Raw genomic sequence first — 19365 nt, forward strand, 5'->3', positions numbered from 1 at the left:
ACAACTCATGGCTTCACTATCTTTATAGGTCACCAATCAGAGAGGCAAAATACCACCAAAACCTCTGAAGATGCCATGTGGAATATTTTAGTCCCATCTTGTAATACCTCTTTATATGTGTCCTGTCTGACCTCAGTCCAGCTCTCAGAGTTTCAGCAGTCATAGTCAGATTTTTTCCGTGCAGTTACTTGGTAGTTTGATTGGATGGACTCAGTTGACAGACTTGAAATGCATTACTTATTCCTGTAGTTGTAGCTCATTATCATGTTCTTATCGCCGTTTTTAACAAGACCACAGTAGCAAAAAAACAGCCATACCAAATGTATATATCAACGACATTTGGAATCATCCTCAATACAGTTGCTGACCTTGTAACCTGTACAAGTATGGGTGGAAGTATCAGTGTTGTCATCACCTACACTAAAAATCCATTCTGAATTGTCAAAACAAAGGTCAGTATGCCTTGTTTGTTTGGTATGTATTTGATACCTAAATGCAAAGCTAAATGAGCTGGTTACATACAGCTAGTCTAATGGCCTGATTTACTTGGAGTTTCATTCAGTGCCTCGCGAATGGAAGGGAACCTAAGTCTACCTGCCGGACATCACATTCAGGACCTGGGACAGCACACTGAATAACGGGACTGGGTGGGATATCCAAGCAGCGATACCTACAGTACGATCTAATGACCCACAGAGAAGTATAATACGTGATTAATACGTGCCTTTCAGTCGTACTTAAATACAAATGCAATCACTTCTCTTATTTCTACTTTCAGGTTTAATAAATATCATTGCGGGTGCTAAATGTATATATTTATGTTGCCCCTCCCAGTATTTTCCTACGTTTGAGTAGAAACACCCAATATTACATATGCTTTCAGGCAAACACGCAACATGGACAACATGTGTTAAATTGCACATTTGAAAGACTCAATCCTCACTGCACGTCGTGAGTAGATCAGCTTGTAATGTTTTAGTGGGTGGCGTGAAGTTTGCACGTGAAGTTTGCACGTGATTTTACACACGCAAACATTTAGTAAATCAGGCCCTAAGTGGTCTGAAATACAGCGAAATTAACATATCAACACTGTTGGTAACTAATTAGATAGGAAACGTTGCAAATTCAGCCTCTGATGTAACTTTTAATTTGCTTCTATTTTAATAACAGTTTTACCCATCATTGTGTTTATTGTTAAATATATTCTATCAAGAGGTTACAATTCACTGCTTCTTCCTCTAATGTTGGACTGAGTGCAGACTTGAAGTGACAGTGTGTCAACATCGCCTCTTCAGGCGCAGCGTGGTAATTGCAGAATGGAAAAGACTGAGGTTAGCTGGTTTGCATTTTAACTTCATTACATTACATTACATTTCATTTAGCTGACGCTTTTATCCAAAGTGACTTACAATAAGTGCATTTCAACCATGAGGGTACAAAACCCAGAACAACAGGAATCAAGAAAATACAATTTCCTCAAGAAAGCCAAACTACAAAGTTCTATCAGTAAGAGTAATTTTAAGTGCTACTAAAGTTCTACTGTTCAAGTCAACTTCAGTAGACATCAATGCAACACAACTGGTAGACTTAATTGACATAATGTTAAAACTGCTATTTCCCCACATTCTATGGATTTTAGTTACTTTTGGAAGGTTTTAACCTGAAACGGTTACATATTAAACATTTAAGTCAAGATTTAAAACCTGTTGCCCACATTGAATATTTAAACAGCTTGTTTCTTATGTCTTGTGTTTTTAATCCTGTTTTTTAAATTATAATATTTCTTCTGTGTTTTGTGAGTTACAGTTGATTTACTGGTAATATATTATTTTTGTGTCCTTAGACCTATCTAATTTTACACTTTAAATATGCTTCCTTACTTGCCTACTGTTGCACAAACAAAACTTTGTTGTTGTCAACTAAGATCAGTGCTCCTGCTTGTGCTGCTGCCAATCAATGATATACTGTACAACAACACTCCCACTTAGAGATATGGGAGATAATTGGTACTTCTCGTTTCTCCAAAGACCTTTTCAACTTTCTTTTGTTAATTAGAAGACTAACAGTCTGAAAATACCTCTTTCTGACTCTGCTTGTATGTTTCGGTCATTGTCACTGTTGGTTACAGAATACATTTGAAAAGATGTCTCCCTAATGATATAGCATGATAATCTAAAAATCTAAAGAGCCTGAAACCTTTTCTGAAATATTGAACAAAAAACATATTTTTACACGTATTTTAAATCTTTTTTCTGCCCTTTAGTTCTTTCCAGACTGCTGCCTTCACAGGGGAAAGGAATAAAAAAAGAGAAAAAGCAGGTGTGCCATCATGTTCTATTTCTGGTGTAATTAGAGGAGAAATGGCTTCAGTGCCTTTGCAGAGTATTCACTGTGGAAGAATCACATTTGTAATGTGTTGACACTCAGAAAAGTGCCCACAGAGGTGGCAGTGAAACGAGGCTTTACAGCTGCTCCGCAGTTGAACACATTCATTACACCACACAGGTGATTACATATACACTTCACTTTCATGCAAAGGAGGCATCTTGTCTTTCACAACAATAGAGTTTTTGATGGTAAGTGATAATACAAAGATAATAGATGTTACCTCTGCTGTTCATCTGACCTGGAGCCAGTTTCTATTTCTGTGTTTTCACTGCCACTTTGCAGCAACATCTCCCTGTCACATGAGTATATGATGCCAGAGGCTGCATTCAGCTCCATCAATCCAAATCAACGATCAGAATTAATCAAACATGAATCTGTAGACAGACCAAACAGTGATAGGAAATTATGTTGCGAGTCTTAAATCAGTATAACCAATTACAGTTAATGGTAAATCCTCTGTAATTAAATACAAAAGTTTCTTCCTGAAGTACAACAATCACTTAATTTTAAGTTGTGCCATTTAACATTCAAAAGCATATAATTATTTGATAAGTTGTGAATACGCACACCATAATGAAGTTGTAATAAGATGGACGGGTTATATTGTGTATATATGTTCTATATATTACTTATTTTGTGGAAGGCTATATGTCGGAGCCACTGTACAGACAGATATCAAATGACAATGAAGCCAAAACAAGTTGTAATGACTTGCGAATCAAGAAATGAACAACTAAACACTCCCATTGAGGGAATTGTAATCGCAATGATTAAAGCAAACTCGTGCAATCTCCCTAAAATTTGTGAGAGCCAGCAATTTTGGAAGCATGTCACTTTTATGGATTTTACGTTCCTTTGAGCCCAATGGTTCTCTAAGTAAATTTTTTTTAATTTTTTTTTTTATAATTAATTAAAAGTAGAAATTAAAAAAAAGATTTTAACCAAAATATTTGTGTGATGTGCATGCTTATTGTCACAGAAAGTGATCACATATTTTATCAAGTGGTGCTTAAGAATTTATGGATTTTTTTTTCCCATCGATTTGCAATTTTTTCTGATTTGCACAATTTGACCACAAAAAAACTAAAATTACATTGCCATTTTTATTGCATGATCTCATGCCCTCGCATTTTAAGCTGCCCTGCAAAATAAGGTCAAGTCAGATCAACTGGTTGAAATTATTGTCAGGAGGTGCAACAGGATAGGACCCAATAGCAGACACAGGATCGAGATCAGGTACAGAACAGACTTTATTTTATAATGGATGAGTCCGAGGCAGACTGGTGGGACAGCCGTGAGACAGACATGGAGGAACCAGAGGCGGGACTCTGGCAGGAGAAGGCTGGATCGATTGTGTGGAGCCCGTGGACCAATACAGGACAGCAGACAGGGCATGAGGTAAATCCAAGACAAGACGACGGAACAGGTCAGATAGATGGGAGGGTTGACGACAGGCTGCGGGTGAGTCGACGTAACGAACTGACAACCCAGGACTGCAGGACCAGAGTTGATATAGCGCCAGGTGGTAATCAGATGGATTGTAAGCAGCTGTGCAGGCTGATCAGGGGCACAGGTATGGGAGGTATCTGGAGACAGGAAGTCTCACACCACAATAAACAGGGGACTGACAGCACACATTAGTAGAGGAGATTGGGGGAAACAAAGGTCAAAACACACAGGCTCAGACAGGGATCCTGACAGTACACCCCCCTCAACGGGAGCCTCTCGGTGACCCGACTGGACCAGGTGGGAGGAGGGGATCTGGAGGAGGGGGGTCCGGAGGAGGGACGGAGGACCAGAACAACAGAAGACAAGGAGTCAGGAAACTTGGGTGGATGGAATGACTGAACTGCTCCGGCGGACAGCCCTAGTTCCAGACAAACAGGCAAGCTCCACTCCGGAGGATGGTCTTGAGATCGGATGGACTTGAGGGACCACTCTAGAGGACGGCCATGGGGCAGGACGGACTTGAGGGACCTCTCCGGAGGACGACCTCGTGGCTGGACAGGCTTGAGGAACCTTCTGGAGGACGGCCTAGAGGCAGTACAGACTTGAGTGAGCTCTCCAGAGGATGACCGCGAGGTAGGACAGACTTGACTGAGCTCTCCGGAGGATGACCTCGAGGTAGGAGCAAGGAGCAGGAAGGATGGCATCATTGACCCGGCCCGAAGCTAGTGGCCCGGCGTCGGCAATCCGCCCAGAGACAGGAATAAGAGGGACGGCGTCATCGACCTGGCCGGAAGCTAGTGGCCTGGTGTTGGCAATCCGCCCGGAGACAGGAATAAGACGGACGGCGTAGTCGACCCGGCCGGAAGCTAGTGGCCCGGCGTCGACAAACCGCCCGGTGCAAGCGGAGCTCCACCCGACTGTAACACCAGCTGCTCGAGAACCCGAGCCTGTCTCTCCACCTGACCTTGGAGCACCACCCAGGAACTGCCTGTTGGACTCGGCGTGATCCAGCTGCATGGCTTCAATCTCACCCAGCATCTACCCCAAAGCGAGGACCGGCTGTGCCAGTATGTCCTGTTGCTGCATGTCTGCCTCCATGTGCTAAGCTACCTTGGGAGCTGATGTAACACAAGTCTGTTACTTCTGCGGGTTCCCTCAGCACAGAGACACATGCAACCACCGAGATGCTGATAAATGTGTCTATTTCTTAAGGACACACACACAATTTCCTGCCCGGCCTTTGAGCACACGGTAAACAGTCCGATCTGCAGTCACACTGCTGCTCTGCATCCCAAGGAGTCAGAGACCATCCAGTGTGCTACTGCTGATATATATGGAGAGAAAGACAATTAGTAACCCCAAACACTTGTGCTAACAACTCTTTCCCTGGCACCGTTCCCTGAACAACTCCCCCAATCAGTCTCTCCTGCAGCTGACCCACAACCACGCCCACACTACCAAATGTTTACTTTGTAAGCTTCCCCAATACTGCGTTGGTTTGTCATCAACTTTGATACACAATGCAGGAAAAGTGGCAGAGTTTGGATGCACAACATAAGGGATATGGTGATGCTGATTGGTTAAAGGCTAATCCAATGGTTTCTAAATCAACACTTTGTCCATGCCCATATGGATGCAATCACATAGAAACAATCTTTAACGGAGTGTGGTCACACCCACAATAAATGTGTGTCTGGTAATACCAGGCTAATTTTAGGTCCCAGTTGCATTCATTGGAGGTTTAATTGCTAGTTTTGTAGACAGCCCAGATAAAAAGGTGCTAAATAGTGCCGACCATTTAACATCAGCCTATTTTGACATGTGCTGTGGAGGTTTGGTTTTGTCTCCTTTTTTTCTTTTCTTTTAATTTTTTTTTTATTAAATTTTGTATTTTTTTAATATTTCTCAATATGTCTGTTTTGGAGATATTTTCATATTTGTCCATTAAAAATGCACTTTTCTGCATTTTAATTCAGGTTTTGACTTTGGTACAGGCAGGATGGGTAGCTTTGATAATTGGCAACAATACAGACTATTGTCTGTCCATGCCTAAATATAGGAAGACACATCAACATGCTTGAGCTATGATCATTATTTAATGTGCGAACAGTGTCCCTGCTGCCTAGCCTTGTAGCATTATAGCACACAGCAGAAAATAAAAGACAAATAATTAAGAAAAAGAGAGATGAAGCTGAGCTACTGAGTGGGTGTTGTAGTTTATAAGCCCCGAGACAAAGGAAATACATATCCTGTGGATTTCAGTGAGCTGCTGTCATCTTCTTGCTCCTCTCCCATCACAGTCTTCTGTTCCAGACGACTCTATTTTAATCCCTCATTTGTTTTTAGTTGGGGGAGGAATTAAGGTATGACAAGAGCAGGAGGGAGCGATTCCACACTGACTATCCTGATGAGAACACATTAAAAAGCACACTTGGCTTTTACAGAGGAAAAAAAAAAGTGCTATGCTTTTGCACTGACAATGCGCACTCTGTCAATAAAATGTTCTCCTATAGCTGTCAGCAGAGAGCTCAGCTCCCTCGTGTGCGCAGAAACAGGTCAGAGATGTATATGAAAGATTCTGTTTCTTTTTGGTAAAGCACTAAAATATATCCCTGATAGACTGCAATGGTTTTTATATTTACTATTTATTTACTGTCAAATGAAAGACCACGGGTAAGCAGCCAATAACAACGTTACTTTTATCACCTTTGGTGCTGCTGTTTGGTTTACGTTTAAGTAAGTCCTTTGCTCGTATCTGTATTCCCACCATCTCCACAGCTACTGTAATGTACACGTTGCAAGTATTGCTTAGTGTACTGTCAGACTTTTAAAGTTAAAGTAAACTAAGTGTTTTTATTTCCAGAGATTGAATGAATCGATGAGAAAAGAGAGATACTTAAGATGCCACAGGGAAGAAAGAAAAGAAGAGATAAGATTTAAAGAAAAAGATGAAGAAGGGAGAGACACAGAAACTGATTCAGAAGACATGTGGCTACAAACTTTGAAAAGGCGGGAACATTTGTTATGGTTATTGGATTTTTAAGACATAATCTAAACCGAAACAAGTTCAAAACCCAAGACAGGAACATAGAAAAGTACAAAAAGTAATTGATATATCTTTTGATAGAGATAAACACTGTACTATAACTACATTATTGTCCCTAGTAAAGTTTAAGGTTTGTAGACACAGCAGTGAAATGTTGAGTCGGACATAATGCTAATTTTCTATAAATTGAACCCTTACACTGGTTAACAAAGGTTTTATTACATGCAAAAAACAACAACTAAAAAGCACACCACTTTCTTATGCATTTTTGCACCCTGAATCCAGATATTTTCCAGACTTTCTCAACCACCCATAGTGTTTACGCAATCATGATGGTGATAGCCACAGCCAGAGCCATTACGTTTTCAGGTTGTCCATTTGTCCGTACGTCTTATTCTCGTGAATGGAGTATCTCAACATGGTCTTGATGTAATTCCTTCAAATTGGATCCAAACGTTCACTTGCTCCTCAGGTATGAAGTAATCCGATTCTAGAGATCAATGCTTGGGGCAACAATTACCTCAAGGCGTACCTGGGATATAGCATTCTGAGAAATTTCTTCAAATTTGGTAGAAGTGGGCTCAAAGATGAACTGATTCGATTTTGGTGGTCAAGGGCACAGTGACATCATGTCTAAATTAATTTAAGAATTTAGGAATAAAGGAATGTAGGTGTTCCTTAATGGAATTTCTTCAAAATTGGCACAAATGTTAACTTGGCCTGAAGGGTACACTAAAAAGGTTTTGGTGGTCAAAGGTCTCTGACCACATCTGTCACATGCTCATAAACCTGATGTCTCAGGAATCCCTTGACGGATTTAATTTTTTTTAACATTTGGCATAACTTTCACTTGGATTTAAGGATAAACTGATAAGATTCTGGTGGTGAAAGGTAAGGCCACTGTTACTTCATGTCTGACCCATTCCGGTCACCCATGGTGACCCATGAATGTGGTGCCGTAATTCAGGGACAGAAACACACATTGTGACCACATTTAATCCTTAGTTTGATACTAAATTGGTCATACTAATACTGGATTGTATAGATCTTCTTTATAGTTGAGTTAAAGATGTGTGTGCTGACAACCTTTTAAAATGTGTAGCTTCTTCGGAGCAACATCCATATTGGAGGCATTGTCTACTGGCATGGCTTCAACTGCGTTCGATTAGCTTTATTGGCCAAGCATATGAACACATAATGATTCTTCCAAAGCCTTCACAACAAATGGAATATGTGTCAGGACAGACATGGATGTAAACTGCAACATGAGTAGTTGGCGGAGGATATGGTAGTTTTAGTTTTGTTTCAGTATACACACATGAACATGGACGAGTTTTATCAAGACAAGTGGAGCCCCTCTGTGTCAGCAGAATATTGTTGGACACTAAAGAGGAATGTTGCTGATGCCAAATACTGGTAAAAATCATCCATTGGTTTTTAGAAGGAAGTTTGGACACATTTGAAGTTCATCAACAGTCTGTTTTATGCACTCTGTCCCCCAAAAACAATGCCTGATAGAAAAATTCTAAAAATAGACTCCATCCATTATCTATACCCGCTTTAACTTGAACAGGGTCACGGTGGGGCTGAAGCCTATCCCAGCACACTTTGGGCAAAGGCAGGGTAGACCCTGGACAGGTCGCCAGTCCATCACAAGGCCACATAGAGACAGACGGAAACAAAGACCGTTTACACTCTCGTTCACACTTAAGGGCAATTTTGTAGAATCACCAATTAACCTGAAATGCATGTTTATGGATGGTGAGGAGGAATCCAGAGCACCCGGAGAACATGCAAACTCCACACAGAAAGGGCCGGATTCAAACCCGGAACTTTTTCACTGTGATGCGACAGTGCTGACCACTGCGCCGCCAAAACTAGACTCAAATTCAGTGAAAAGTAAAAAGAACAGAAATAACCACCTATTTTAGTTTGTGGGAAAAAATATGTTCAAATTTCGTTACCCAGTGTTCTTCTATATATGAAGTTAACTAAAGACCATGTTTATATTTTGAAAATACAAGTTTGTCTCGTGGAAATGTGTACCACATTCAACACCCTATATCCCCAGACTCATGAAGCTTGATGAGCGACTTGAAGTCGCTGCCTTCATGTTTCTGATACTTTGATTCGAGGGAGTCTTGGAGATTTGTTGATGTGAGCCTTAAAATAGCTCTAAATAGGTAGTTGCTCCTCCTGTGAAGATGTTCCCCAGATGCCTCTCTAAATAAAATGCTGCCTAGCTCACAGTGAGCATCTCACTCCTGTATGGCTGTTTGTGATGAATGCTTCGTGTGGCTCCAAGTTAACCAAGTTCATATTGAAACACTCCCTGGAGCGTTGCCATCAATCAAAGCCTCTCCCAGGAGCTGTCAAGCGATTTTGTCTGTCTTCTCCTGCTACCATGTGCGGTTGCGCCACAACAATATCCGGCCCACCTCATTTGCTCCCATTACGGAGGCGGCTCAGGCTGTTACTTATTTCCCTTCCGAAGCCCCTGGGCAGTATATTCAACATGCACTTCACTCTCCAGCCTCGTTTTAACCACTTACTTATTCATCACAGACTCGCCAAGGAAGCTGCTTAGCTGACACGCACCAGATTTTATAAAGAGAAGTAAACCGACAGACAGGCAGACATGCATGACTATGCTCAGAAATGGGGGACATTGTCAGTATGAATTCAGTTTTGCCAGCAGTCAAAGCTGTTTTGCAGGAAACAAATTTGGCAAAAGCACTGCGAGTGAATTAGAGGGCAAAAAAAAGAGAAGGGATGCATTTTCACTTTCATTAGCCAGTCTGTCCCTTTGGGCTCAAACACATAGAGCTCAGTGCATGAACTGCCCCTCTTACACACTCTTACACACACACACATACACACTCTTACACACACACACACACACACACACACACACACACACACACACACACACACACACACACACACACACACACACACACACACACACACACACACACACCCTCAGCCTTTATCCTCCTTTTCTGGCACACTCCCCCTCCTCTTTCACTTCTCTTGGATCCCACTTTGCTCATCTTTCTCTCCATCCTTTCTTCTCATCTAGGTTGATCTTCCTCTTTACAGTCCCTCCATCCTGTCGTCTGTCCTCTACCCCTCGCTCTCCTCTTCTCTTAGTGCGCATCATCGAAATCCTCACCTCCTTCCCTCTCTTCCTTCTCTCCGGTTTTCAGCCAATCGCTGCTGAGGGAGGTGTGGTTTCACACCAGGAGGATGGACAGAGCTTGTTGAAGACAGAGGGAGAGAGGGAGAGAGGCGAGGAGAGCGCCGGTGAAAAGAGACGTTTTCCCTGAGCTTCTTAGAGAAGCAACGCCAGGCTTGACACTGAGTGATGACCGTGGCGCGGAGAGACTTGGCAGACCGGGAATAAAAAGGCGGAATAAAACACACAAGAGGGGAGGAGGGTGCTCACTTTGAGGATACCTGCGCGTCTCCATTTCGGCCGCAGGTGCGCTACCGCCCCTCCAAAGGGAGTTTTTTTTAGGGGGTGAGAGAAGTGAGAGAGTAAGATATCTCCCTATGATTGAGTCTCATTTTCTTGCCCGATGTCATCTGTTTTTCAGTCGCTCTGAAAGAAAACTTTGTCAGCTTTTACACCGTCTGCAGTGACATTTCAATTCCAGATTTGACTGAAGAGCTTATTTCGGAGATTTTTTTTTTTTTTAATTCGTGGACTGCTCACTAGTTAAAAAAGGGAGAATATCTCTGAACTCCGAACTTGTGTGTTGTGACACGACACGGGGTCTTTCCAAACCCCATCCCTGTTTTAAATGTGCTGATGGAGAGGACAATGCCTGGATTATTACAGCCGCTGTTCAGCCTGCCCCGGGGAAGAGGGGAAGAGTGAAGGAAGCAGAGAGAGAAGGGAGGTAAAGAGGAGGAAATCGGTAGCGCTTGGCTGCCGTCCACTAGTTCGTTAGCGCCTTTGCTGCTCGAGCTCTCCAACCTCTTTTTTACTGGATACGCGGACAAACATCAGAAGACGCACGGGGAGGACCTGCGTTCACACCCTGGGTGAGTTTGGGGTGTGTGTCCAGGCTTGGACAAAAATAAAAACGGAGGCGGGGTAAAAGTATCGCTCCTGTGCGTTTTTACGCGCCGCGCACTCCCGGATTGATACGGACATGACGATGCGGGTTGAGGATGGAGTGACGCATGATCGATCGGAGAGGGTGAGGAAGGGGACAGATGAGAATTTGAATTTAAAGGAATCAGAAAATAGACTCGTTTGGCTGTTTGCACATCTTGAAGGGCGGCTAGAAGGAATGTGTTGTTTGGTGTCATTATTCGAGAAAAATGTGCAAAGAGAGAAAACGTGCAAATAAACATCAGAGGTTACTACATGTGGGTCGTTCAGGCATCACTCTCTCAGCATTAGGAATTGAGTTGTGCATATTCTTCAATTGAATGGTCAATGTGCGAGTTTTCAGCCTGCACAGTTTGTGTCCCTACATTCTGATCATGCTCTGAAAATGTGTGTTTGGCTCTGTATGTTTGTAGTGTGTCTGTATAACTTCGTAATAGTGTGTATGAAAGTGTATGTTTGGACAACACAATCCACTCCTGTCACATCATTGTAGCTGTAAACTGAAGATGAACGTGACTTGTTCTTCAACCTCTTTGCTTCATCTCTCCGACATGTGTGTCCCTGCTGTCTCCTAACCAATGAACACTTTCCTTCCTGCCTCTCTACATCCCGCTTCTCTTTCTCTGCCTCTGTGTGTTCGAGTGTGTGTGATGTTGTTGCTCCATCAGTCACCCTGAATGCCTGTATACGCACCGCGCAATTTCTCACAAAGTCTCTGAACCGTGTAAGCACAACATTTACCTGTCAGCTACTTCGTCAGGACTACCTGTATGTGGCCGTATAAGAAATCCTCGGAGAAGAGGAGCTGCTGCCTCAGATTTTTACTGAACACCCACTGCCACTGCCACAGACCTCTTTCCCTCCAGAAGATGTGTTGTCAAACCAATCATGGAGGAAGAAGAAGTGGGGAAAAAAAGTGAAAACCCAGTGGGAAAGTAAAAGTACTGCAAGAAAAAGATCAATGTTAGAGCTGTAAATACTGCAATGATCAAATCAGTCCACACACACATGCACAAACAACTCCCTCCACACTCATTATGTACATCTAAATGGAAGTAAGACATGTTGACATTGTGGACATTTCTGTGATATACTGTCGCTCTGAGAGCATGAAATGAAAGACTGAGTGCATGACACACGGAGCTCTAATGACACGCTTGTTTAATGGTAGAGTAAGTGTACATCAGTGCTGACATCAGGAGGGGATTGAAAGCAAAAAGGAACACTGAACAGTGCAGTCAGTGATGAGTGCAGAAGAAGTGTACATTAGAGAATGTAATCAGGTTTAAGTGAAGGAATAACAACAAAAACACACAAATGCAGTCACTTTCTGTTGATGCTGTAAAATGCATTTTGCTTTTGGCTAAAGCAGGGTCTCTCAGAGGTTTCCATATCAAGTGTTGTAAGTACAGTACAGTGCTGTAGATAGGCATGAGTAGGGCTGGGAATCAATAATATGATATAAAATGATTACTGTAAAGTTGAGGGACATTAGAAACAGTGGTTGAAATCGATGCAGCAGAGGCCGAGATATCCGGATTTCTCTCCACTCATGTCAAACTCTAAAAATGCTGAATCCAACATTCCCCATTATTCAACAAATAGCTTCATGATTCACCTTCTCTTTCTGGTAGATGGCAATTTATTTCAGACTTGAAGCACTCAGTCTGTAACACTGACTGTTTATGTCATCCACAAGCCTAAAATGATACATCTTGATGATGGCATTTAATCGTTATTTTCCAGATGCTGCGAGACACAAAAGACAGAAATACTTGCCCCTTTAATTTGAATATTTTACAGGGAATCGCACTACAGAAACAAAGGGAGTGGTGTGTCTGATGTGACGCTCAACAAAACTGCTCACACATATATAACAAAAATAGTAAAAAGGATGATTGATGAGGTTGATTCTGTCATGCAAATGCTGAATTACAGGAAACAGTACACCACCCTACTGCAGCTGGAGCAGCAAATTTGTATTAATCTGCCACTGAAAGCATCTCCCAACAAATGCACTAATTCTTGCCGTTTTAATAAAAAAATATTCTTTACCTTTGGTATTTGTGTATTGCCATATGAAAGCCAGAGTGAACTGAAGCTGTAGGGTATTGAAAGATCCATAAACACATTGTTGGATTTTATATTTTGATACATTTTAAAAGGGGCTACAACCTCCTGTAATAAAACAGCACTGCACATGATTCAACAGACTGGAAGATAATGGTAAAAGGAGCAATATCCCACCAGAATGGAGGGAAATGTAAACATTACTCATAATAGCAGAACATATTTTAGCCATTAAAAGTATCCACATAAACAGTGACGTTTTTAAATCCTGAAGGAAAAACAGTTACATATGAGAACTTTACAGAAACGGTTTTATTAAGAACACATATGTGATTATTTAGTGACATGTTATTGAGGAAATAAATCTATGTTTCACGCTGAAGAATCAGTATTTGATAATTCTCCTTTTGGCCTCTCTGTCTTCTCAGTACAAACGTATCTTTGATCACTTCCATCACTCGCTGCCTGTTTGTTAAATCACTGTCTAAAGCCCTGCATTAGGCTCCACATTACACTGCATTAGATGTGTAGAAGGAAACGTAGCTGTAGTTGTTTTCTAATGAAGTTTTGTTGTTGTTGTTTGTTTTTTAGGTTGAGATTCATTAAAGCGCCGGTGGAATGAAACCTATGATTCACATCTTCTTACATTCTCACAATGCTGTAACATTGCAGCAGCACAATCAAATAAGAGCAAAATTAAACCACTTCTCATTTTGCTCAGGATCCCCAGGAATCCATTTAAAAGGCCCCTGATGCTCCCCAGTCTGCACTTTTAAAACTGATGTAGATGTGCAAAATTACATTCCTCTGTACACAAATTCATTTTTATGCTTGTAAAAATACACAGTTAAAGTAGATGAGACTCAATAGACACATTTCATAGCAAACAACTCCAGATGAGAGCTCTTGAAGATTTCAGTTTGGTATCGCATAATTCTCTGAATGTGTCTTTATGTTGGTGTACAGTCACAAAGTTCAAATGAAAGCACACTCAGAGACAGAAAAGATAGAACCCTGACTTCCTCTGTCTCAAAGAAAAATCCTTTCTACCTCTGTTAGTAGCTCTTATTTCTTCCACGTATTTCTTCTCACATTTCTCTCTTACAACATTATCCAAGGTGACACAATTACGGGATACTCCATTGCTGACCTTTGCTCCGCTTCATAAGTGATCTCCAAATTGGCCCTGGGTCTACTGTTGCTCTCATTGTGAGTCACTCTGCAGAAAAGTGTGTGTATATACAGTAAATGTAAATGTGTGTACTCAGTGTGTACGCTCTTCAAAGATTGACTTAGTGCATACGATATGGCAGCGCCCTTCAAACTGCAAGGACACAGGAAGATATTGAAAATGCAGCCTTTTCAACGATTGATACAGAGTAGTGCACTTTCAGATTGGCCACCAGTGTCATCTCTCAGTATTGTGGACGGTCCTTTTCAACTCAAGGCCTGCTGGGTGTTTCGGTCCAAGTCAGGCTGTGGACATGTCTGAAAAAGAAGTTATTCACAAATACACCAAGATTGCTCTTTTTACAGATTGTGAGGCGGCAATATAACGACAATGGATTTTAATTCAGGCTGGGTTGAGAGGATATTTCATTTTTCCAAAATTACTGATACACGAGACATTGGATCGTTTGAGTTCATGATAGTTTTAAGTAGTGCTGAAACAATTAGTCTGTTCATGAGATGCTCAATTGACTAAAAAACAATTGACAGTTGCAATAATTAGTCAAAACAATGATTCAATATTTTGGAAAAAAGACTCCACTGCTTTAGTTGTGAGAGTTAGATAAGAGTGGTATCAAGCTTCTCCATGGCGAGAAGTGCATTATAGATAAGCATATTTCCTCAAGTGTCAAACCAGTTGTTTAAATCTTAAATCAACATGGGCTTTTCCAAGTTCTAATGAGGCTCATATACTTTTGTGTTTTTTGTGTAATTCAATCTGGGAATTTATGATGGGCATTTTTAACTATTTCATCTATTTCCTACTATGTGACTTTACTTAGAAGTGTTATTGTGAAATAAAAAAATTAAAAAAATAAATTCTATCACAGGAAAAACACTGGATGCCAGTAAAATGATTAATATGAATATAAAGATGATGAAATAAAAATGTTCAATAAGGAGCTGAGATTTCATATTAACTTATTTCAGTATTTATTGGTTCATTTATATGTGATTTGTATGTGATTTTTAATGCTAAAATTGATCTGCAACTACTTTGGTGATTATTTATTGATCGTCTCAGTTGTTTTATTAGGTCTAAATGCTAAAAAAGTGACGAATACAAACAATTGTTAGTATTCTTTGTCTTCTATTATGACAATCTGAATATCTTTCAATTATGACCTGGAGGTGGGCAAAACACACTATTTAAAGTTTAAGCTCTGAGAAAGTGTGATGAGGATTTGGTTTTACTAGTTAAAATTCCATGGGCCAACTGATGAATCAGCAAACTGAGACTAAGCTTTAAAGCAACTGTAGATGGGAAAGGGTTAAAGCTGCACAAGGCTTCAATCCATGTGAGCTGAAATCACACGTGTGCGGCTTTAATTAAATTTTTTACTGTAGAGACTCCAGGATAACTTCCAGGTATGTGGAGCTGAAATTCGCTGCATCTAATAACCTTGCAACAACAGCCCTGCAATAAATTCTCCTTTCAGGAAGATTATAATGTTCAGTTTTTGTTGAGGCTCCTACTGTATAACATGTACCCCAAAACCAACCTTCTGTACACCGTATAGGAAGCCAATCTACAATTATCGACAGGTTCACGAGGTTTTCATTTACATTATACTCTTGGTGGTAATGAAAAAATCCTGAAGCCCACGGCAACCTTTAGATAATGGCACCAGTTGTGTTTTCATAACAGATACAGCCTGGTTCCGGTACAGGGACCTCCCGGGTGGAAGGGATTAAGTCATGTTTTCGAGATGCACAGAAAGGCATTCCTGCACAATATAGGCCTCAAGTAATTTGATTACTGATTGACATGGCATTGAATCTCTCTGCACTAATATGGTTTATTGAAGACGTCGGTGACAGAGCGGATGCAGGACTGAAGCAGTGGGCTGTATCTTCTCTTGGAGGTGTCGTGACTCAACCTGCTGCAAGCTCTGACACCCGCACTGACTGAATGGACTCACTGTCACCATCAAGTTGGTCAAACTGAAGTTTCCAATTAAAACTACCACTATCAAGAGAAATCAATTAAACTTTTAACCGGTTAATAGTCCCAAGTAATGAATCGGTCTTTCTATTAAAGGAAAACAGATTCATTATAACAGAGTTGTTATATTAGTTTGATTAGGCATGTTATAAGACTTCATACCAAGTTTTTAGCTGAAAAGTAGGTAAAGTAACATGGTTGTGCTTTCTTCTTTCAAAGGTCTGCAGCAAATGACTTTTATTTTTATAATTAATCTTGTAGTTTTAATGAGGTACATGGTGTGTTCACCTGAATAAAACAGGTTTTTAAGCACTGCTAGCCACACAAAATTACAATATGGCTGACATCAGTAAAGTGGACATGAACGGAATTTTTGTATGTGAAGTCCGCAGAAGTGGAAAATTACAAATAAGATTTACTTTTCATTGGAAAAAGTGAAGAAAAAGTGTCTCAGAAATCTATTGAAGTGCAGCCCCCCACCCCACACGCAATCTCAATAGTCACAGTCTTGGTTTATGACTAATTCTTACATGCTGTTTTTATGTTGCTCTGCAGGATGATTTGATTTTGCTGTATACATACATATATTGTAATAGTGTATACAAATTATCATTTGACAATACACCAAAACGGTGAACACACTATCTAGTGTGTGACGATTGGCTGTTTTATTTCTCATTTATATAACTTTAAATTGAATCTCTCTACAAAAGTATGCTTTAGCCAAAAGTATAAAAACGACAGAGTTTGGGCAATATTACCGAAAGGTTCGCATTCCCTTTTAAAAGCCATATAGTGTATCTTTAAGGATACAAAAATATCTGATCGTCTCGATATAAACAGTGGTGTATAAATGTTTTGGTAATTTGGGTAAACTGACCTTTTGGACAGAACAATAGGCTGAGGAGACATTCGTTTGAGGGGAACTCTCCAAATTGCTTGATTGATTGGAAACACTCAGATGTCAAATGTATTTAATTTCCAATCATAAAAAACAGAGAAAATCATAGTCATTCAATCACACCCCAATCCCTGCTTTGTGATAGACAATTAAAAATCATTCCAATCATATAGCTGTATTATAAACTGAACATGTTCTCTATGGTGGTGACCTATAAATGTGTGCTGCCAGCAGCGAGAACACTGAGCTCTCTGAACTTTGTGCCCAAGACTGAGATTTCTCTTTATCTTTCCTGTTTTTGTGCCAGTCATTAGAAACAGCACCTCTAGGAAAAAAGAAAAAAGAAAAAAAGATGAAACAATAGCCCTGAACACCAGCACCACCACTGCTGCTCCAATCTGCAGCGCTGACACGCCTCTTGTGACAAACCTCAGAAATGTGGCTGGATTCAGTGGCTTGTTTAAGGCAAAACAGGGAACGTCGGCGTGTAGGGAGGGACGGAGGGACATGAAAGGCAGTTAAACTCTCCTTCTTTCTCTTCGCTGCCCCTTCTCCGCTTCTCTTTGTACATCAAAGTACTTGCCTCTTCGTAAGGAGAAGCCACATGCATCCCACTGCAGCTGTAGTAGGAGGGGATGTGGAGAATCGGCCTGAGTGAGTGGTGTGAACGCTCCGTTGTTTCCCATCTGTACATTAATCCTGAGCCCGTGCTCCGACGTGAACTATAGCAGCCCAAAGCCTTGCTGACATTTCAATCTACACAGGGGGTGGATGAGAGTCAGGAGGCATTTGTGTGCATGTTGTGCATGTGGGCAGGGTGTTTTTAATACCCTTTTTACCACTGTTCAGGATAAAAAAAAAAAAAAAAAAGAAACACAGCTCTTTTTAAAAATGTAATCCATTGAGGATTTTTTCATAAACCGCTTCCAAATATTCTTATGGACTAAGCCGTTGAGTTGTATAGAAAAAATGTCTGTCTCATTAATGAGTTTTTCTTTGGAAAATCAGTTGAGGGATTGATCCGTCATTCCCGTAAGGCTTGAGGAAATTGTTTTTTTAGATGTGTTCCATGAAGGTTAAGCACCAAATGTTTTGCAAAATGGCTCCTTTGTCATCATAGCTGTGAATTAAATGAGTGAACTCTGTGAAGCTAAACAGAAAGTGTAAATGCCTGGTGAACACTTGGATTTGTTTATCATTTTGATACATGCCACTTCATGAAAAAAACGCATTTACATTTGAAAATAGGCACCCATTTCTCTCATTTATTCCAACTTTCTTTTGCCCCTCTCACACGTATCAAGATAGACTCCAGATTTCACTTGAATTAATTTTTCATATACATTTAGCCATAGCTCTGGAGATATGATGACATAAACTACAATGTGATGAAAACATTTCAACTCTAAGAGATTTTTCTAAGTCATTGAGGGATATGTAGGCAGGACTGATTTATAGGAAATGTTGGATTAATGAGATCTTTTGCATCATCGTGCGAATATGTGTACAACATTTCCTGTTATAATTTCCAGTAAAAAAAAACATCTACATATATTTATTTATATACACAATTATATATAAGACTTTATCCAAATGATCCACACCTTTAAATTGTATGTGTCTCCAGGCCGACAGGTCTTAAAGGCTTTGTAAACCAAAAAAAGTACTTGTTAGATCATCTAATACTATTTGAATCCTCCCTTCTGAAATGTTTGCAGTCAGAGTCAAAAGTATAAAAATGCACACACGTTTGTCTCAAGATGTGCTCATGGTTTGTTTCAGCATACTCAGACCTTTGGACAGAAAACACACAAAAATTGCATCTGCCTTCCTTTTCCTGTTCTCGATGCAAAGCTCCATTGGCATAAGCTCTTTTTTTAACTGCTACAAAATGTTGGGGAACAACTCGAGGGGAAAACTGCTTTCTGAGCAAGATAAAACCAGCATTCTTCTTCTGTATCTTTTGTATCTTGCAATCCATCTAGGTGGTTCTTGTTTGCATTTCCCCTTGGCTTTTTGGATATCAGAAACGTTAGTGTAGACGGAGTATCTGTCCGTGCTCCCTACAAACCTATATTGCTTGTTTTATTTATTTGTGAATTAGTATCTTGTGTATTCTATTTTTGCTCTCAGACGAGGCTGAAGTATGCTTGAAATGGACCAGTTTGTTGTCCGACCACACGTGAGGCCAAAAGTGTTCAGCTGTTCCGGAC

At 40.6% G+C, this 19365-nt stretch overlaps 1 protein-coding gene across 2 annotated transcripts in view; it reads left to right on the forward strand.

Annotated features, from left to right (window-relative positions):
* Nucleotides 1–10156: 10156 nt before the first annotated feature.
* Nucleotides 10157–19365, forward strand: part of brinp2 (bone morphogenetic protein/retinoic acid inducible neural-specific 2) — a 223449-nt gene continuing 214240 nt past the window's right edge. The window contains exon 1 of one of the 2 annotated variants that reach the window (XM_069709790.1): nucleotides 10157–10933. The gene's annotated coding sequence lies outside the window, so the exon portion shown is untranslated. The other variant, XM_069709791.1, reaches the window with a different exon arrangement.

This window comes from Brachyistius frenatus, unplaced genomic scaffold (assembly GCF_029030835.1).
Source record: "Brachyistius frenatus isolate BFR_SWC_R1_liver_20210118 unplaced genomic scaffold, ASM2903083v1 Contig_85, whole genome shotgun sequence".
NCBI lineage: Eukaryota > Metazoa > Chordata > Actinopteri > Embiotocidae > Brachyistius > Brachyistius frenatus.